We start from the raw sequence: 23037 nt of genomic DNA, 5'->3' as shown, positions 1-23037 counted from the left end.
TACTTATTATCTTTTTGTCTCTGTCTTTTAGTCTATGGTTTACAGAACATTGACTCTTCTTTACCAGTCCTCCTACTCAGAAATTCAATTGCATTCTACTCCCAAATGTGGGAAGTCAAAGAACTCCCACACAACTTCATCTGGGGCATTTGAGGGTGAAATCCACACCCGGGATGTGGATCCACACTCTCAACCACCTGCTGGGAATGCACCCTCCAATTTAAGTGTGGCAAATGGGGCAGTGGGAGGCCTTCTCTTCCCCCAGCAGATGGTAAGCAGAATCAGAAGTTCTTTGTTCCAGGTGCATTGAGTTTCTAAATGAGGATGGGGCCCACTTCTCCTTATCTGATTATGCATGAGCACAGCAACTCAACCCAGGAGGCTAAGGCAATGAATATGTGCCCTGATACATTCAATGTGATAATATAGAATTAGGAAAAAAGGAAAAAAAGTTTATCCTTGTTACCACCCACTATTCATATTCAGATACAGAACAAGTGAGCTGAGCTTGGTATCATAGGCAGTTGTCATCATGTATTCCAGGAAACCCGATCAGAGCCCCCAGTCACCTTGCCCATACAAGTGCAAAGGTTTTGGGGAATATAACAGGAAGTCTTAGAATCAAAAATGTAACTAATATAAATGAATATCGTCTTTTCTGGTGGAGTACAACAGAGAAAGCATAAACGTGTGTGTGTGCATGCACACATGCACGTGCTTGTGGGAAACTGGTCAGCTCCATGAGGTATGATGATGCCACCATGGGCACCATGGGCACCCTGGTGAGGTATGATGATGCCACCATAAGGTCATGGGCAGCCATGAGGTATGCTACTGACTTCAACAAGCTCAGGATTCTAAAGACCCATAAGCATCAAATGCAGTACCCTAAGCAACAGCAGTGAGGTGGTGGTAAAGGGAAATGTGATGGGGCCAGGACCCAGAGAACAGACTCAGAGGGAATAAGGTGAACTCTCAAGAGGTAGCAGCAGACAAGAGATGGAGGCTCTCACAGGAGAATGGGGTTCCATTGGACTTTATGCTTCTTAAGCAAGGACTAGTATTTCATTTATTGCTGTTTTCTCGGCAATAGAGTAAGCATACAGTATATATTTGCCCCAGAAAGAAGGAAGAAAGAAGCAAGGAAGGGAGGAAAAATGAGGCATGAGCAGAGGCTTAGATAATTAGGACTAGGGAGATCCAACTGTAGGTAGCAGAGGCCCAGGCCAGGAGTACTCCTAATCAAAATTTGCAGGAACAGGAAACTATGGGACAGATATGGGATGGGAAGCATAAGACAGGAATCAGTTATTGCAAGTAGAATAAATGGACTCTGACACTTAGAATGTCAGGGAAATTCCAATCCTGCAAACAGCATCAACTGTCAGAGGAAACCTTCAGCCATGGAGACATGATACTAAAACCCTGAGCTGGTGAGGGGAAGGTTTAGTGCATGGACTCATTGTGTGATTGGACCCTTCTAGGTAGGGGTGTATGTGTAAGTAAGACAGACAGGCAGACATATAGACAGGGATGCAGAGATACAGAGAGAACAGAAGAAAGACTATCTTTGGGGCTTTTCCTTATTTGATTTGCTTATTCATTCAATCACCAAGCATTTACTGAATGTCTACTTTGTATTACCCACTGTGCTGGGCACTGGAGAGACAAAACGTCTATTTCATTTGGAAGGATACGCATGTATAAGGAAAATAGGGACGAATAAACATTAATACCTGTTCCTTCCAAAGCCTGGGAAAGGGGCCCAGCAACCAACAGCGCAGATCATTGGTGGGGTAGGTAGAGGGATCCCTCATTGAGGAGGTAGAGGGATTATCCAAAATAATGTGTCGGTCACTCCCAACTGACCTTTCCCCTTCCATACATTTACTGTATCTAAAACCTCAAGAATCAGAAACATCACTCTTGATCAATTACTGCTCCAGATCCATAATAGTAGCCGAATAAAGAAGCAGAGGATGATGGCACAAAGAAAATCCATCTTACTCTGAAGTTCTTATAGAACTTCCTATAGAAGTCCTGATTCTTGAAGGTTTTGTTGTTGTTAAGACAAAGAAAATATCATTTCTGCAGGTAACCAGATAAAGAAGTTTTACTATTTAGTATTTGAAATAAAAGCATCCTGAAAATACGTAACACAAAAAGAGAAGGCTCAGAGAAAACATGAGGTCTTTCTTCAGAAACGTGAAGACAGGACTTTTACCATGTGAGAGACAATTAACCTTGTTCCATGATATTCTCAAGGAGCAGAGTGAGGATCATTGGGATGTAAGCTCTGCCCAGATATTATAAATGAATTGCTAGCCAAGAGCTATCCATGAAAGAATGGTCTATCATAACATGCATTGGCAAGCTTGCACCACTCAAAGCAGAGAATAAAACAGGTACCTACTGTGTAAGGATCCAGAGAAACCTATCAGAGACCATTAGTACTGAGAACCAAAGAGTCCAATATACCAACTCAGACCCAAGGATGGTAAGCACAGCAGCACCAACATAAACAACTCTTCTACATCAGGTAGGTTAACAGCTGTATACCCTCAAGTGAACAGTCACTGGGAAAAGGACTCCAGCCAACAGCTAATTGGCAGAAGGTGAGGTGGAATCAGTCCTTGTTAGAAAGTAAGAGCTACAGGGTAATTGGCTGGTATCCTGAACAGGCCTCTAGAAGGGTAGCCTGCAGTGTTCATCTGGATGAGAAGGTAAAAGTCTGGGTCTGTGTGTTCCCCATACCGTCTTACCCTAACTCAGTTGTTTCCAGTTGTACTGTGTGAAGCCCTTGTAGTCCAAGAAGGTACTTCACAGGAGCCCTGAGGAAAATGCTGAGAAATGAAGAATCTGGAATCCTTATTTCCCATGTCAAAGAGAAGCTTCTTGTTTGTTTTATTTGTGTACATTTTCTTTGAATAAATGTCACTCTTGTTGACTGCAAGCAGAATATCCAGCCCAATGCTCCAATGAAGTTTGAAAACCATAAATGTAGAAGGGTTTCAAGCCTTTCACATCTCATTCCAACCTTCCATGAAGGAATATCCAAGGACATAATGAAATCATCCTAGATGGACAGTTGGGCTATGATAACTAAGAAACTTCAGATGTGTACAGCCAAAAGACGAAGAGCTATCCCTGCTTCTCTACCATGTTTCTGAGTTCCTATTTGGATGGTTCACATTACTTATCTCTCTTCTACCTTCTTCCAGTGTGGCTCCTTTGTTGACTCTAATTGCAAGGCCCAGCAAGACCAGGGAAGCACAGGGAAGTGGATCTCTGCATCCTTCTCTAACTCTGAAAGTGATAAGTTTCTGCAGACCATAATCATCAGATAGGGCTTGAGGAAAGGGATTTCAAGTTACGTAAAAGCAGTTCTCAAAGCCTATGTGTAATCTAGCCCAGTTCACAAGTGCAGGCCAAAACAGGCATTAGTACTAAGGCCGAGGTCAAAACTTGTTTGCTCAAAACAACACTATGTTTTAAATTTTACACAGGTACTGAGGTCCCAGTGGATGCCTGAGTTGGATTTAGGATCTTACCTACCCTTCCATGGAGATCTATGTGATTACACAGCATGTCAGAGTAATACAGAAGGGTTCCATCCATTACAAATGTATTTGCTTATGATTTACAATTGGGAAAGCAGACATCAGGCCTATGGCAGCAAAATCACTTCCTGCTTTTGCCTGCTGCTGCACTGAACCCACACTAGAATTAGACTTTTGTTTTGTTTTGTTTTGTTTGAGAGAGAGAGAGAGAGAGAGGGAGGGAGAGAGAGGGAGGGAGAGAGAGGGAGGGAGAGAGAGGGAGGGAGAGAGAGGGAGGGAGAGAGAGAGGGAGGGAGAGAGAGAGGGAGAGAGGGAGGGAGAGAGGGAGGGAGAGAGAGAGGGAGAGAGGGAGGGAGAGAGGGAGGGAGAGAGGGAGGGAGAGAGGGAGGGAGAGAGGGAGGGAGAGAGGGAGGGAGAGAGGGAGGGAGAGAGGGAGGGAGAGAGGGAGGGAGAGAGGGAGGGAGAGAGGGAGGGAGAGAGGGAGGGAGAGAGGGAGGGAGAGAGGGAGGGAGAGAGGGAGGGAGAGAGAGAGGGAGGGAGAGAGAGAGGGAGGGAGAGAGGGAGAGAGGGAGGGAGGGAGAGAGGGAGGGAGGGAGGGAGGGAGAGAGAGAGGGAGGGAGGGAGAGAGAGAGAGGGAGGGAGGGAGAGAGAGAGAGGGAGGGAGGGAGAGAGAGAGAGGGAGGGAGAGAGAGAGAGGGAGGGAGAGAGAGGGAGGGAGGGAGAGAGAGGGAGGGAGGGAGAGAGAGGGAGGGAGGGAGAGAGAGGGAGGGAGGGAGAGAGAGGGAGGGAGGGAGAGAGAGAGAGGGAGGGAGGGAGAGAGAGAGAGGGAGGGAGAGAGAGAGAGGGAGGGAGAGAGAGAGAGGGAGGGAGAGAGAGAGAGGGAGGGAGGGAGAGAGAGGGAGGGAGGGAGAGAGAGGGAGGGAGGGAGAGAGAGAGAGGGAGGGAGAGAGAGAGAGGGAGGGAGAGAGAGAGAGGGAGGGAGAGAGAGGGAGGGAGGGAGAGAGAGGGAGGGAGGGAGAGAGAGAGAGGGAGGGAGAGAGAGAGAGGGAGGGAGGGAGAGAGAGAGAGGGAGGGAGGGAGGGAGAGAGAGGGAGGGAGGGAGAGAGAGAGAGAGGGAGGGAGGGAGAGAGAGAGAGGGAGGGAGGGAGGGAGGGAGAGAGAGAGAGGGAGGGAGGGAGGGAGGGAGGGAGGGCGTGTGAGCGCACATGCTTATGCAAGCAGGGGAAGAGAAAGAGGGAGAGAATCTTAAGCAGCCTCCATGCTCAGCAGCACAACAGAGCCTGATGATGTAGGGCTCCATCCCATGACCCTGGGATCATGACCTGAACCAGAATCCAGAGTCACTCACCTAACTGAGCCATGCAGGCACCCAAGAATTCTATTTCAATCGCTCAGGGATATTACTGCGAATCAAAGGTAAAAATGCCTGAAAAAGACAGGGATGGTCTTCTTTTGATAAGTTCTAACTTGAGCTGAAAGTCTGTTTGTTGTGGAAAACTTAGGAAGGAATTCAAGTACTGGAATTCATCCCCTTTCTTCAAGCACTACTGCTCCTGCTCCCACTCCCATCTCCAATTTGCATTGCCAAAGATCTCTTTGATCCAGTGCAATCCAGTAAGTACCAGAATGATTTTTTTATAGTGTGAACACAATAAAATTATATTTCTCACCCATGTATAGTCTACTGAGGGTGTTCTGGATGAGGAGATTTCTAGTTTCAAGAAAATATATTTTTCCCTTTCCAGACTGTAACTTACACAATTAAAATATTTACCAATATTTTGTAACTTTAAGTGTAGAAAACTTATTTCCATTTAGATTACTTTACCTTACCCATTTTTAAAACATAATTTTCTTGAGTATTTCTACTCAAGTATCACATCAGAAGGTATATTGGTTTTTGCTTCAACTATCACATATAATTTAAAAAATTCATGAGAAGAACGGTCTATTATATTTATCATGATTTTTTTTTTTTTTTACCTTTTCTGATGTTCTTTCATTTCTTAAGGAAACATCCTTAAGAGTTTTCATTTCCTTTCTGTTTAGAGAACTCCTTTAGCCATTCTTTAAGGGTAGGATTTTTTAGTGACAAATTTTAGTTTTCTTTTGAAAATGTTTATTTTGTCTTCATTCCTGAAGGATATTTTTGCTAGATATAAAATTCTGGGTTGACTGTTCCTTTCTTTCAACTCTTTAAAATTCTGTGCCACTTTTTTTCGGCCTGGCCTTCTGTGTTTCAGATGAGAAATTCATCATGTGAATCGATACTAAATTCAAACTAACATTCAATTCAATTGATAAATAATGTGTCATTTATCTCTAGCTGCTTTCAATTTTTTTTCTTTGTATTTAGTTTTCAAAGTTTAATTTTATTGTATTTTAGCATAGATTTCTTTGGGTTTATCCCACTTAAGGTTTGCTCAGATTCTTGAATATGTAGGTTTGGAGCATTCATCAAATTTAGGAAATTGTCAGACATTATTTTTTTTCAAATAATCTCTTTTTCCTTCTTTCTTTCCTTCTCTCCTTCCTCTACTTTTTAAAATAAGTTTATCTTCTCTGTGTTTAAGTTGTATAAACTTTATTGATCTTTCCTCAGGTCCACCGATTCTATCCCCTATCATCTGTTCCCTACTACTGAGCCCATTCACTATTTTCTTTTGCTTTTAATAATTTTCAGTTCTATAATTTCCATTTGGTTCTTTTTTATAACTTATTTCTTTGCTAAGATTTTTTTTTTCATTTGATTCAAGAGAATTTGTCACCGCTGTTGAAGTATTTTTACGATGGCTGCTTTGGAATTCTTGTAAGATAATTCCAACATCTGAATCATCTTGGTGTCTCTTGATTATCATTTCAAGTTGTTATTTTTGTGGTTCTTGATAAGTGACTTTTTATTGTATCCAGATATTTTGTATGCTGTATTAGTGGGCTCTAGATCCTATTTGATCTTCTGTTTTGTAGATAGTCCCCCTGTCAAGGTGTAGTATGATGGCTAGGTGAGTATGTCCAGCATCTTGCTGGGTCCTACTGGCATTACTTATGCAAAAATGGAGCACTTACTCACACTGCCTCATTGCAAATGGGTGGAGTGGAAGTTTAGCTCCCTCTTCAGCTCCTAAGACACCTTTCCTGCTTACAGTGGAGCACTGACTGGCACCACCTCATTCCCTTCAAGTTGGGGTATAAACTCAGTTTAGCTTCCCACTCTGCCCCACTGGTACAAGGAGGTCAGAAGCTTGGGACTGACTAGTAGCAACACATTCTACTTTTATCAGTCCCGCTGATTCCAGGTCAGGGTGGGGAGCCTCAGCAATCTTCTGGGTCCCACTAACACTGGTGAAGGATAGAGTAGTGACAAGCCCATATTCTCAACATCTGTCCATGTCTTGCTGCTGCTGGGGTAACTGTAGATTTGGCTCACAGTAGAACCTTGTTTTGCTGGTTTCTTAGAGTAGAGCATGAGCTCTGTGAAGAGACAGAGGTGTCTGACTCATCTTTACATTTCTAGAACCTCATATAGCATGATACAGCTATTCTTGATAATTAAATGAATAAATAAAATAATGAATTAAAGAGAGGATGGGATTAAATGAACTTCATGGGCTCAAATTTCTGGAGTTTTAGATTCACTAAACCTAAGGGAACAACCCAGATAATCTTTTCTCTAATTCATTTAATATTTAAACACAAGATTTAGAATTTCCACTAAAATAAATTGATAACCCACCTTCCTGAGAAGATGATTTGATTAAATTCTCAAAAATGTCAATGAGTAAGCTCTATACTACCTCTTCTGAGAAGCAATTTGAGTTTTTCAGAACTCAGAACTATACATGTCCTTCCCTTTCTCCCTATATGGATAGACCAGGAAGCCAGAAACCCACAAGTTACAGCTTTGCTGGCTGTTTCCCAGTAGCTTGCTTTCAATTTTAAAGAAGCATTATCTGGAGTCATTAAATTAACAATACTCTCCAGTGCACCCACTCTGTCATCCATCTGCTTAAGATGCTTGTCAGATGATACCCTCCTGTATCTGCAGTCTTCATCTGGAATTCAAAGCTATCAAACCTGGCTCCAAGGTAGTGCACCTTCTGTTCCCAGCTACAAAACTCTCATCTTTCAATTCTAGCGACGATGTAGTGACTAATAATACTTCCCTCCCCCACAAGTCCCCGGTAAGGATCTTGGATCTTTGGAATACATTTATACTTGGAGCATGGTGAGCGGAAAACATTTTAGGGATCAGAATATGTAGAAAGGTGCTTGTAAAAGAGACTCAGGTTGTCATTTTCACTCTCCCTCAACCAAAGAGTCTGACCCTGGGTTATCTTACTTTTTTCCAAATGTCAGTTCATTTCTTACAGCCTGAAAAACTCCCTTCTTCTTCATCCCCATGAACAAAAATGATAAAAATATTTGGCCATCATTGGAATCCAACCACGACCCTGAATTTACTAAAAGCAAATCAAAACATAACCTTCAACTGCAGAGAAATTCCATGAGTAAATGAGATAAAGTGAATAAAATTACATGGCCTTTTAACCATAATTATCTGTAAAAACTTTGGCTGCCCTTTATTTCAAAGTCCTACAAGTTAATATAATCCCAACCCCATAACTTCTCCCCCAAATCACAATTGCACACTTCTCTACTCCAACCCAACTCAACTGAATTGTACTCTGAAAGGCCAATTATGTGTTTTCCCAAGTTCAAATCTCTGTTCACACCTTCTGCCCTGCCTGGAAAGCCTGCTGTTCCTGTCTTAATGCCCATGGATTGCATCCATGTAATCAATGGCATCTTCAGTTTTCAGTGGTCCCTCATTTGGAACTCCTATGCCAGTTGTTTTCTACATCACTCACTTAACACCTAACATTCACTGCTTTTCTTATTATCCTTCTATACCAATAGTTCTCAAAGTTTATTACTCATCAGAATCATTTGGAGTGCTGCTAAAAAGATTTCATTGGTTCCCCTGAAGAGATGCTGATTTAGTAGGTAGACAGAATTCTAAAGATGGGCCCCCCACAATTCCCATAGCCTCCTTATTCAATCAAACACTAATTGAGGTACTGCTATGAAGGGATTCTTCAGATGTAATTTAAGTCGCAAGCTGGTGCAACTTAAAATGTGGAAATTATCTAGTTGGGTCTACTCTAATCATATGAGTGCTTCAGAAGCAGAGAGTTTTCTCTGATACATAACAGCAAAAGAAGTCAGAGAGATTCTAAGCATGGAAAGGACTCCATGTGCCTTGAATATGGGAATGGCCATGTGGGAAAAATGTAGGTGGCTTCCAGGAGCAAAAAGCTGCCCTCAGCTGACAGCCAGCAAGAAACTGAATTTTTCCAACAACCTAAGTAAGATTTGAACTGGATTTTTCCCCAGAGCCTTCAATAGGAACCTAACCTAGTTAGACCTTTAACAAAGAACCTAGCAACATGGCCTGAACTTCTGATTTCAGAACTATGATATAATAAATACATGTTGTTTTATTCTAAGTTAGTGGTCATTTGTTCCACAGCAATAAAAAACTAATATAATAAATATAGGGCTGGGCCCAGGAATCTGTGTTTCAACAAGTAGGTGGTCCCTGACCACAACTTAAGAAACGTTCTTCGAAAGTTTCATAATTTTCATTCCATCTGTTAACAAACTAAGTTCACAACTAATTTCCTGCTTGGGAAGATAAGATAATTTGTCATTAATTCCACCTCACACAGATATAACCCTTGAATACATTTTTACCTTGTAAAAGTCTCAAAGGTAGATAACCGATTTGTATCCAAATGTGATACCCAAAATTTGTGTTTGGACAAGTCCTCATTCATGGAGAAAACAAGGAAATGCTGTGAAAGCAGAGAATGGCTTCTGGATGGACCATTAAGTTCTCTATAGCTGTACATTGGCTATACAGCAGTGACAGGAGGCTCTTGGTCTACTAGACAGGCTTCTGTCTGAAATTTGACAAGGGGTACCCTAAAGCTGGACTTCAAAATGCCATCTAGGCCACTGGTCTCTCAGCATGACCAGACACCCCAGGTGTTACCAGAATATTTGCCAGGTAACATGTGGTAGCAGGTAAACTGCTTTCCAGGCATCAGAAAATGTGAGGCACAGAAGAGCAAGGATTGGAGATTCCTGAATATTTTGAACTTCTATCACAATGGGGATTCTCCTAGTATTCTTGATGGGAATAACCTTTCCAATAAAGAAAAACATCAAAAATAGTAATGGAAAGGAATCTGGAATTCATATAGTTTGAGTTCCTGAGCCAAACTCTGCTTTACTATTTCTGGTAATGGGAGCTCACTACCTCACAAGCCAGCCTATTCCATGTCTGGACACCACTATTACAGAGTGCTTCCTCAAGCAGAACCATAATTTTCCTCTCTGTATCTTCCCCTTGCTTGCTGTAGAGAGACTCTTGCAGCCACTCCACAGTGTTAACCTGGCCTTGAGTACCCTATAGACATCTGATGACCTCCATCATACCTTTCCCCTTTGCTGTGTATGTTTTTAGGTAAATACCTCCATTCTCTCCAATAATATATTGTTGTATATTTTCCCTACCCTATTCCACATGATTGGTGTCTCAGAAAATCAACCACATCAGTAGTGAGGAGTAAGGCCTGGGAAAGGCAGAGTATTTACAAAAACAAGAGAGGGTAGTGAAGTAACAAAGAGGAACAGAGGCACAAAAAAAGAGAAACTGACACACAGGCCAAATAGTATGCAATCCTTCACAGCTCTAAAGTTCCCAAAGAATAGACAGGATTCAAAATAGCTTTTTTTAAGTCCACTACTACCTTAAAAAAAATCATTTCCTACCATCGTGCCACTATTTTATAGACCCTACCTTATTCACGCCCCTATTTCTGCCAGAATCATAAAGCAGCTTCAATCACAAGCCCTAATGGAGTCTCTAACCTGAGCCAGGGAACAAAGAATATTTTAAAGACAAAACGAATAGATCTCAGAGGAGGAGAAGCAGCCTTCAGTCCCCTTTCGTCCAGTTCCTACAACATCATCTTTGTCTTATCTGTCAATATCTAGAAGTCTGAAAGCTAAATATGTACAGTGCTCATGTGTCTAGACAGACAGACAGTTCTAGACAAATCATTGAGCTGAATTTTTATGCTTCAGAAATATTTTAAACAAAGGTACGGCTGTAGTGGTTTTACACTGCACATGCTCATAGCTTGAATGCAGCAGGAATTCAAGCAAGCATGTTCAGGTTCTGATGGAAGGGAAAAGATCTGACATTACAAAAAAGTTTCTTTTCTGTTTCCCTCTCCCTTCCCAGCAGCCCAGTGCAACACCTGTCTCATCAGCAGGGGCACTCGGAAGGGATGGGCCTCAAGGCACCTCAGTCCCAAGATTCTCCATGCCTCATTCTTCATCCGCGCTGCTCGTAATGTTCCATCACTGGCACAGTTACACCTGAACACTCTGGTGCTGCCAAACACCTGGCTTGATTTTCCACTGTCCAAATGAAAAATAAGCATAATCTGCTTTTTGAGGATACAGCAAATGAGGGAGTTCATGACAAATTGTGTTGGTTTATGCAGAATAGTGATAATAAGATACAAATGAGAATTTTTTGCTTAATGAATAATACTAATCACGTTTCAACAAATGCTGTGCCCTTCTAATTAGAGAGACTGCATAAAATCAGCTTAATTTATTTGTGACTAGTTATACAGAGTTTAAATATTTACTAGAGATTTACTCAAATGTTTGAGAGGATTTTAAACATTTCCTACAGTTGAAGCGGTCTGCCTAGTTCTGTGGGGTGCAGTGACAGCTCTAACTTGTGGGGCTCTCTGATTTTGCAGTGTGTCATGAAAATCCTGGATTCAAAATGAAGAAAGGGTATTATTGATTTACATGCTAATTCTCCAACTGTTACTCATTTTCTTGATTCCAGCTTCCAAAGTTGCTCTCCCAACATTCATCACTGTAGTACACTAGAGGGGATGAGCATCTTTTTCAATAAATTATAGGAACTATGACTAATTACGGTGATATTAACTATGCAAAGTAATGTGTAACTTAAAATGGATACGTTCATCATTTCAAATTATGCCTTTGACTTTTGATGGTCTAATACGGGCATGCTCTTTTTGTATTGAACATGTACTATATTTTCTAAGATTCCTTTGCAATTCAAGGCTCTGGTGAGCATACTGACCTATTAAAAAGGACCTACTAGAGTATCTTCAATGACCCAGTGCAAGTAAAGGGACAAGCAGATGACCACGAGATAAGGAACACAAAAAATATGTTACACCTCCCTGACATAGAATTAGCCATAAGAAATCTGATCATTAGAAGCTTTGCTGAAATGCCTTATTATCTGTATTTTTCAAAAGCATTTGACCATGAATTATTTTTATCCAATCCTAATGGCAACTTTGAAGGGTTTTATATATGTATCCTTGTCTTCTGGATGAAGACACTGAATCACTGATAAGTTAAGCGATCTGAGGCCACCGGACCAATTAGAGACAGTCTAGGAGTAGACCCCAGACTTTGTGCCATCTAGTCCATGTTATATGTTCTATTCCAACTGGATGGATGTTTAAGTGAGTTCATTAAAGAAACTCCGAGAAAACTTCCAGAATTCTCTTCTTATTTGAAGGATATAATTTGTTCCATCATTTGTTAATCCATTCATTCCTCCATCTACAATCACTTATTGAATACGTTTTCTGTGTCACACACTGCATTAGATACAGTAGATAGAACATGAAGACACAACCACTACCTTACAGAGCCCTCCCTCCAGTGAGAAAGATTGACAGGTAGTTCAAGAATTATAAAACACCCCTGGAAAGACTATACTAAATGTTTGAATAAGTGTAAGGGGGAGCACAAAGGTGATAGAATTTTTTCTGAGAGACAAGTAAGGAGGTGGTCAAAAGAGGTTCTCCAATGAGGTGATGGTTAAATTCAGTCTGAAAGCATTCACTGGATTTCTCCCAGCAGGCAAGAGCAGAAAAGGCATTCCACATGCTTGAAAGAGCCAAGCATGAAAGGCACAGTGTATCACGGAAGAAAGGGCTGGAAAACTAGGCAGATGATTTTGTGGAGGGCCTTATATGTCATCCTAAAGAGTTCAAGTTTGATATGTGGAGGTAAAAAATCAGAGGAAGGTTCTCAGCAACAGCAATGAGGTAATTATTCTGTCATCACAATCACATGGAAAGAATATGCAAAATAAAATGGAAGGTAGTAAAAGGAAGAGCAACCAGGGGTGCCTGGGTGGCTCAGTCCGTTAAGCGTCCAACTTCAGCTCGGGTCATGTTCTCACGGCTTGTGAGTTCGAGCCCCGCATCGGGCTCTGTGCTGACAGCTCAGAGCCTGGAGCCTGCTTCAGATTCATTCTCTCTCTCTCTCTCTCTCTCTCTCTCTGCCCCTCCCCCGCCACACTCTGCATCTCTCTCAAGAACAAATGTTAAAAAAAATTTTTTTTAATAAATAAAAGAAGAGCAACCAAGAAGGAGACTATTGCAATGCTGGAGGAGAAAGTGATGAGGCTCTCTGAGTCAGGACTGGGTAGAGGAAATAGATTTGAAAGATATTTAGGAATAGAATGGTTTATTAGATTTTACTTTTGATATACATAGGCATGTATTCCCCAATCCTCAGTTACTTTGTTCTTTCAGTGTTCAGGTGACATGACTCATTAGTCATTGTGCTTCTAAGTCCATATGCATGGAAGAATATAGTAAATTCCTAAATATACCTTCCCCTAGATACCAATTGGAACCACCACCATAAACGTTAAGGAAAATATTTGTTCCAAACTATAACTATGTAACCCAGATTAAGTATTTAAGATGACCTATCATAATTCAAGATAGCTTGTGACAACATGAAACTCACAGTTAAATAAATGATTGCATAGTAAGTGGGTGAAGTGGAGGCTCTAGAGCCAATTGCCTTTCTTCAAATCCTGCCTCTACCACTAAGCTGTATGATCTTGGACAAGTCATTTAAAAACTGTCTCAGTTTCTTTCTTCATTTGTAAAAGGGGACAAGAAACTAACCACCACAAGGGTTGTTATTAGTATAAGTGAGTTATTATATGTACAGAGCTTAGAACAGCTGTGACATTATCATTATCATTGTTACTACCATTGTCAAATTAAAGAAAGGCAGGCCCAGGCCTTAATGTGAATGGGTTCCACCCAATAGTCTTAATTATGACAGTAATAGTCTGGCTGTCTTCAAAATCCAAAATAAGATAGCATCATCATTATTAATTATAATGAGAGCAAAGGAATGGTCTTTCGATCACAGCCAGGTTCCTGACTCTGCTGTAAACATGGATTACTTTGAAAGCTGCACTCTTAAGAGATTAAACCTGTTTCATTTTTTTTCCTAGTTTTTTCCTTTAAAACTTACTAAATATGGAGCATCCCTTAATTTACATAAAAACTTTTTTCAACTTAGTGATATTTTTAATCTTGAGGTGAAAACCTCCTTTTACCCAGCATTGCTCTTCATTTGTCATACATCTCTTCTGTCAATCTTCAGAAGATACTAAACCCATTCAGTCTTAAGATTCGAAAGAAAAGGAAGCATTTATTGAAAACACAATAGATGCTCAATAAAAGTTTGTCAGGCCAGACTCTTAATATCAGCAGACAGTATGCTCCCTATATATATAAACTCCTATTTCGGCCTCATGACTTTAGATAAGGTAGTGATCGTCATCTCCTCTGTGCAGGCAAGAAATCTAGAAGATGCAGGGCCTTGCTTAGGGTCACACCACTAATAGATGTCCCTGAAGGGACTTGCCCTGAGGTCACCTGACTATAAGTCCCTGCACCCAGCTCTACCCATCAGGGGGATTCTTGGCCTTCAGCTCCTCATGATGAAGATCTTAATTCTCTTAGACAAAGTTGGCTTCTCCCATGTATTAAATATCTCATTAAGCTTCTCTCAAGATATTCAATTCCATTACTTCTTTTCCTTCTAAGGTCAACTCAGCAGCTTAAACAACATGCAGAAGTTCACATGCAGACACATCACGGTGGAGCAGAGTATTGTAAACTACCCTCTAAACACGTAGCATCCTTATCTAGAAATCAGTATACCAAGCATAGGTGGAAATTAAGAAACCACCAGGATTTTAGACCTTGGTCATCTCAAGCACCTTTCAGGGACTGCATGGGCTCACAATTCATTACCGATATAAAATAAAGATTAATTGATTAAATGAAATGTAAAAGATCACCAAATATTTTTTAAAAGTGTTTAATAAAATTACCCTTTAAAAACAACCTATTAGCTGTCAGATGCCTTTCAAATATATATAATGCATCCTAATTAGAACAGAACAAACAAACAGCTGAGGCCTTTAGGGTCCCCAAGATCATAAAACTTGCGGCCTCTTTTCTGACACCAACAGCTTTAGGCCCCACTTCACCCCTGGACATTTGGCGCCCAAGGCTGCAGCCTTGACAGGTAGCCTGGAGCAGCTCGGACTGAAGTTGTTCTGGGAGCAGAAGGAGGCCCCAAAAGCATCTGATTATTTTAAAATGTGCTTTCATTGTGCTGCTTGCAGCTGTGAGTTAATTTTGTTTAAAAAAAAAAAACAAGACCATTTGCTTCTTTAAAATCCAGGTTTTTTTCCCCTCTGCAGAGCAGCTGCAAGGAGAGCAGCAATAACTTCAAAAGCCCCTGCCTCCCTGAGAGCACCACTTTGGGAGGATGCCTTCCTGGCCAGCAGGGAGTCAACACTGCGTTGCAGAGTGTACTGGCTTTCAAAGCTTTCCTCATTGGCTGATTTGTGCAGACGGGCGGAAGGATGGACCAACTATAGAGCATGCAGAGTCCTTTGAAGTACTTGGGACTGCCTCTCAGACCTTTTACAGGTGAGAAAACTCAAGGACAGAGAGGTTAAGTGGCTGGCCTAAGATCTCACATCTAGTTAATGGCAGCCCCATAGTGTATATAATCTGCAACCAGGAGCAATGGGGTATAGGGAAATAGAGATAGAATCCACCCAATGATGGCACCCCTATCAGGGAGCATTCTTCTTCACCAAGGCAGCATTTACTACAGCTGTCCACTCGGTATCTTAAAGATGCTTGGCCACTGACTCCTTTGTTCCTCTCTAGGTCCACTTCTGAATTATCTTCCCAACAGAATTTTGAGCTACTGCTCTCTATTCTCACCATTTGCTGCAGGCTCACCGCTCTCAAAAAGTACCCTCTCCAACATGTCATGCCTTACAAATTCTAGCCAATTTGATTTGACTGCAACTCATTAGATGTGAATATATGTCGAGGCTAAATTTACTTCAGATTTTGCAATCCACATTGCTCCTGGGGTTTCTTCCTTTGACCACACTGCCAAATTTGGCAAGGGAGTTCTAGTGCCTGGCTTTGGAGCTTCTTTGGTCAGCATATGATAACCAGTGTCCCTGTGAATCCTCCTGCATTTCCACATATTTAGCCACATGCTGATAAACAGTGGTGATCATCTCATCTCTGCCATTGCCCTGTTAGCAAGAAGGTAGCCCTGCCAGTCACTTGCCAATCAATTTCACAGAATGTAGGTTGTGCCTCCCCCAGTTCAAGTCTCCTAATTAATGAAGTGACAAAATTTTGACATTTTTTTGGCTTCTCTGGCTCTTGTGGGAATTTGGGGAAAAGAACTGAAAGAGGTTCAAAAGGGGGAGAGTGAGAAAGGAGAGAAGAATACACACTGACTTAATGGGTCTTTGCCAGTTTTTAGCTAATGGCAATTTTCATAATAAGTAATCTTTTTAAATTATAAAACTAATATGTGCTCGATGAAAAAAATCTTTAAAAATAATGGAAAACATTAAAAAAATGAAAACCACTTAAGTCTGATCTGTTTTATTTTCATGTGATGAAAGCCTCAATGCCACCTAGCCTAATTAATTAGGTAATATGTTAGTTCATTCTAAAATTAGGGCAGACTTTAGTGTTATGATTCAGAGACGTGACAATGCCAGCACATAAAAGATCTCATTACACCTCTGTTCTGTCCTGTATGCATCACACAGTTTACCCAAGGCTAGCTTCCCTCTAAGGTCACAAAATCTCTTCCAATATTACCTAGAACTCTAGGTGTCCTTATCCATATCAGGGAGAGAGACTGGGTGCCTCCTATCCAACTAATAGTCTTTCAACTCTTTCTGACTAGATCCAATGAAATTATGTGCCTATCTCTGAACTAGATGTTAATGCCAAGATAATGCTTTCCACTAAATGGTTCATGCCTAGATTATGTGTCCACCACTAACCCAATAACCACAACTAGAGAGATAGGATCGTACTGATTGATTTCACACAATGATGGACCACCCATGGAACTCAAGGTGAAGGTCAACCTCACCAAATTGCATGGCTACTGCACATGGTATAGAAGTGGGGAGGAAATAATGGGATGGATGCTGGGGAATCAATTGCAATGTCTTCCTTACACCAAGTAATGCAACTGCCTAGGGAAAAACCATTGTTGGTATTTTTGCTATATAGCTGTGAACACATACACACACACACACACACACACACACACACACACGTGTGTGTGAGCATATGTGCATATTGCAAATCAGAATCATATACACCATTTTCTGGCCTTTATTTTTTTCTGAAAAATCTATCAGAGTTTTCTCATGTCATCAAATATTATAAAAATTACCTAAAGGCTGCAAGGCACTTAAATAACCCCTAAGATTTGAGCGTTAAGTAATTTTATCTTCATCCTTACAAATTAAGCTACAATAAATAAATTTGTACATATAGCATTGTTCATATGCAGGCTTGTTGCCACAGGATAGAATACCAAAAATGGAATTCATGAGTAAAAAAGTATAAACAAAACTTTTGGATACTTATTACCAAATCATCACCTAGAAATTATACCAGTTTTGTACTCTGCAATAATATACATTATATAATAATATGCATTAGCATATGTAAATATCCACATATTTTTAAAGCCTCCAAAGTATAAAAAACATTGTTTAGATTAGTAGTTAAATCTTTGGGGGAAAAGTAAAAGGAGAGATTCCTAATAGATTAAAAACTTGGAATTCAGATTATAGAAACTCTTGATTATTTCAATCAATAATGCCTGGGACTATCCTGAGAGGATCCAAAAATAAATAAATAAATAAATAAATAAATAAATAAATAAATAAACAAGATAATATTTGTGTGGAGAAGAGAACTGAAGTCCCCTCAGGATCTATAGTATGCTACTCTACTAGTCCTTGACTCTTTGATATGTAAATTACAGGCATGCAATTTGAGATGGCTTAGGCAAAAAGGTAAATTTATTGACTCAGATGACAAGGGAAAAGAAAAGTATAATTGGGAATGGCAACAAGGAAAGATGTTATGGTACCTGGATCTTTCCGCTCTGTTACCTCAACTCCATCCAAGTCTTCTGCCAATCAGAAGCCTCTGAGAAGCCAGGACCCCAGCTGCCAGAAGCTTCTGAGTCTGCATTTTCTCACCTTTACCACCAGAAAGCCTCACCTTATACTCATTTTCAAAGATCCAGGACCATATTCTGATTTCTCAGGCTCAGTTCATCAACAGATCCCTCACTCTGGGGATATTGGGAGTAGACTTCCATACAGCAACCAATCACTGCTTGATTGGCAGCCTTTATATCATAGTCATGATCTAAGTAGAGAGGATGACTCCTCTAGAAGAGAATGCTGTTATCAGAAGACAGAAGGCATGCTAAATGGACACAAATAACTCATAGATATTGTCTTTTAAAAATCCTTAAACAACTCTATGACATAGTTACTATCATAAATGTGCAGAGGAGGAAACAGAGACTCATAGAAATCAAATTAATTGCCTTGGATATCTCTCTCTCTCTCTCTCTCACGCACAATAAGATGATGCAGCTGGAATCTAAACCCTGATCAGTCTAATTATAAATCCTACGCCTTTTCATTAATTATGCATTAACCACACTTCATCAAATCACCCCACAACCTCCACCATGTGGCCATATACTACCCTGGCTTGCCACTAATCCACGTGAGAGCATGTTTCATGTATGTCCACCATCAGCTCTCTCTGAGCCAGAACTGCGTGGGCTGCTGTGAATCACAGAGCAATGGGGAGGAGGGCACATGCTAGAGGAAACAGACACCCTGTCCTCAGCCCTCTCTACGTCAAAATCTAGTATTCCCTATAGGAAGATATGCTGAATTGCCATTTGTTCACCTTTCAATCATTTTATCTTCTGTATACTCCAGCACAATTGTCTAAATCTTCTTTAAAGTACACAAAATGGCTTCTTAGGGTCACAGAGATGCCCGTATATTCAGTCCAGTCTATTCCTCTCATTTTGGGGCCTAGGGGAATAATAACCAGAGAGATTAAACAGTTTGCCCAGAGTTAAAACCCCAACAAATATCATAGGTGAATTCAAATTCAAGCCTCTCATCTCTGAGGCTAGTGATCTCCCACACACCAAGAGATGTTTCAGTCACTCCAAAGCAAACTGGGCTCCTAGAGTGAAAGTAGCATCAGGAAGAAGCTCCAAGAGAGGAATGATAAAGGACAGTGAGTATCTGTGCAATTTCAAAAGAAGAACATCCCATGGTCTCCTTGGAAAGAGACTAACATGCATCCAATGACAGAAGAGAGTCACTGATGTCAGTGGTGGAATTAGTTCTCAAGTGATATCAGCAAACATTTGTTATACTCATTAGCTCCCCAAACACCTTTTATGTGCAAGGTGCTGGGGAGAGAGTAGTAACGATGCAGATATGGTCACTGGCCTCACAAAGAGAGCAATCTAGTGGGGAAGGTAGGTGTTAAACAAAAAGTCACAGGAGTGATGGCTATTTTGAAAGGTCAAGCGTAGGATCCTGTGGGAATACAGAGCCAATCAATGGCAGTAAGAGGAACTGCTCAGAAGAGGGGAGCTTAAGCTGAAGAATGAGCAGGATACATTCAGGAGCAGGTTTAGTGGAACAATGAGCCAAGTGAAGTGAAGAGCATGTACGAGGGCCCAGAGGTGAAGAAAGTGATGATGTGGGGTCTGAATTCCAGGCCTGTGGTTGGAGCACAAAGATGGGGGCCGGTGGGGGGGGGGGGGGGGGTGTCAAGTGTCCTCAGAGGCAAGTCAGGACCAGAGTAGGAAGCACTCCATGGGCCAGGCCCATGGTCTTTGTCCTAAGGGCAAAAGAAGGGTTTGAAGCAGAGAGATGCAGAATCATCTCCACATTTTTAAAAGATCATTCTAACAGCAGTATCAAGAGATTAGAAGGGACTGAAGCTGAACATAGTGAAAAACTTCTTAGGAAGTGCTTGCACTGGTCTGATTAAACCAAGGTGGTGGCTTAGAAGTGACTGCTGGCAGAGAGGAAAGGGCGGGGACTCAGGATTTGCTTCCATTGTTCCCTGAACCATGTATAACAGGAAAGGCAAAATCAAACCTAAGGTCTGTATATGAGGGGGGTCTCTGAGAATTAGGATACAGAAGAATCCACATTGTCTCCTGTTTGCTAGGAAAGGATTAGAGAAATGAGTAGACAGAAGAAAAATAAAATTAGGTGTAGTAATTCTGATTCACAGACACTATTTCCTGGCCAGATGCTGCTGTGGAAATTTCAGGAACACCCACTAAAATCATAAATGAAAATCACATATTTGTAACATTTAATGAGAATACAGGCTGAATTTACAGCCGCTGAATGTGCAATATGGATGAAGATGTTGATTTACCCATGGAAGATGGAAATACATATGATAGAGGAAAACAATACCCAGAAATGTGATAAACATTTGCATGAAAATGAGTCACTGGAAAAACCCAAAATTTCTTCAATACTTTATGCACCAAATTATCTTCAGAGCAGTCAAAAAGAAATAATAAATAATAGTGCATTTTCCTGCCATTAATTTATTTTTATTTTCTTTTATTTCTTTTTACAAAACTTCTGTTGACTTCAGTGGAAGTTTTGCATCTAGAATGTGGCCCAGGAAATTTATAGTCTGTAACTCAGAGACCAAAGACCTTGAACATCAAGAAAATCTCTTACCCTTATTTATATACACTGTTCTTTATCACAAAGGAAGAGCTGGTACCCATTCCAAGTAACCAATCATTATGCAAGGAATATTCTGACTCACCCAGCATCCTTAATCAGTAAATGCTGTGCCAATGGAAAGAGAGTGGGAAGAAGTCACAGCATCCATTAATAAAAAATGACTGGGGCTTTCTATCAACAGAAGCATCATTAGGAAACGTATGGTAGGAAAATAGTAGGCTGTAGATTTGTGGTGGCAGGGATAGCAATGGAATACTAACATTTATACCCTCTTAACCACTTTGTTTTAAAAGGATGCCAGATTTCAGGTACCTACACATGTGCTTACTACAGCTTTTTGCATTTTCAATTGCTTGCTAAATTCCTGACTACAGTCTCAAAAGATGGGACTGTCTTCTCTGACCTCTTGGCCCTCTCTCCAGCCTCCAAACACAAATATTTCTCCTTTTTTTCCAGTTTTATTGAGATATAATTGACATAACATTGGATTTTAAGGTGTACAATGTAATGATTTGACATATGTAACTATTACAAGATGATTATCACCATAAGTTTATCTTAAAAATATGAAATACTTCATGAATTTGTTTTCACAGGGGCCATGCTAATTTCCTCTGTACACAAGCTATCAAGGTGAGCACCACAGATATTTCTAACAGGTAAATGACCGTCATTTCCTGAGCATATCTGCCATGAAGGCGCTGGCCAACTCTCGGCAAAAGATAAATCAGATACGAAAGGGAAGGACCTCAGATTAATCCAATACTTTCTTGAACAGTCTTCTCTTTCTGCTGCACTTCTACTCCCAACCATGAACCCTGGAGTAAATAAAGGAAGTATGATTCACATTTCCAATAAACTGTGCAATCGGTATCCAACTGAGGATGCTTCTTGGTCACACAGTAGACTTGTAATTCCAAAGTAACTGTACTGCATTTTGAGAGAAAACACGGCAGTCACGTTCCATTAACAGAAAGCCTTCTTGCGTGTGTCTCCTGGTAGGTTAAAGGGATCGGAGTCATTCACTGAGGGTGAAGGGAGAATATTAAGTTCATGTAAAACACCTACAAATCTTACTAGGGGGATAAACACTACAAAAGTCCTCACTACTGTACAATTTTTCTAGTATCACTAACGCATGTCACCAGTGGATTAACTAATAGTATTCGGCTTTAATGGCATTTCTGCCCTATCATTAACCCAAGCATGGTTCATAAAGTTACTCAAATATCAATAAATGAGCTTACTACAGTTTATGTGATTTCCCGTTCTATCAGTTCTATAAGAATAACAGCATCAAATTCCTCATGCAGGCTCAGTTGTATGGATCTGAAGGTTAGGGATTGGATAATACCAATGGTTACACGAAATGAATTCAAATTCCCATTGTGTCAGTATTCCATGACTTATTCCATGATTTTTCTTCAAAAGATCATGGTCCTCATCCTAATTCTGCATGGTAGATATATTCCACTATTAATCCTATATTCTACCATCAGACGGTATCTGGATAGATGATGTTCCAAACCACTACCCAGTCTATACTAGAAATTATACTGGTTTTGATAAGAAATAGTTGGAATATACCACCCACCAACCTCCCAAAAAATCCTATTTAATCCAATCTTCTATTGGAAGTCCAGGATTTATGTCACTATTATAGAAAAACTCATTTTGGTTATAGCGCCAACATGACCAAATAAATGACTTCAAGATGCTAGAAGAAAGTATTTGGCCAAGATAAATAGGTGTTCAAACAGGCCTCCCCAGCTTACTCATTTTGCTATATGGAAAATGAACTAACTGAGTTTAATATACACCAAATGAGATTTGGAAGCACATTCCAATTCACTCCATTCTGTATCAGGAACGAACAGGTTTTGATTTCCCTGCTTCCACCTTTAACCCCTATAGTGTATTCTCAATAAGATGGCCAAAGCAATCCTTTTAAAATATAAATCCAATCATGTCCCTCCTCTGCTCCAAATTCGTCCCTATCTCCCACTCTATGAAGAGTACAAGCCAAAGCCCTGGCAGTGGTTTATAGGCACCTACACGATCTGTCCTCTCTGATGAATTTCTTACCTCTCACCCCTGCTCACTTTACTTCAGTTCCACTGTACACACTGTTTCTCAAACATGACCAACATTTTCGTACCTCAGGACCTTGGCACTATCAGTCCCCTCTAACCACAGCCTTCCTCTCTTCAATATCCAAAACGACCCACTCCCTTATCTCCTCAAATCTCTGTTCAACAGCCACCATCTCAATAGGCAACTCTGTCCTACTTATTTAAAATTATTTCATCCCCTCTCCCCACAGTCCCAATTATCCCTTATCCTATTCTATTTTTTTCCTCCATAGCACTCATCACCTTCTGACATTCTATATAGTTT

At 40.7% G+C, this 23037-nt stretch overlaps 1 long non-coding RNA gene across 1 annotated transcript; it reads left to right on the top strand.

Annotated features, from left to right (window-relative positions):
• Positions 1-1372: 1372 nt before the first annotated feature.
• On the top strand, positions 1373-21451 carry LOC132672469 (uncharacterized). The gene is made up of 3 exons (XR_009607531.1): positions 1373-1433; positions 15223-15454; positions 21237-21451. It is a non-coding gene; the product is annotated as an uncharacterized LOC132672469 (long non-coding RNA).
• Positions 21452-23037: the final 1586 nt, after the last annotated feature.

This window comes from Panthera onca, chromosome C1 (genome assembly GCF_046562875.1).
Source record: "Panthera onca isolate mPanOnc1 chromosome C1, mPanOnc1 haplotype 2, whole genome shotgun sequence".
NCBI lineage: Eukaryota > Metazoa > Chordata > Mammalia > Carnivora > Felidae > Panthera > Panthera onca.
This window is presented reverse-complemented; position numbering and strand designations above follow the sequence as displayed.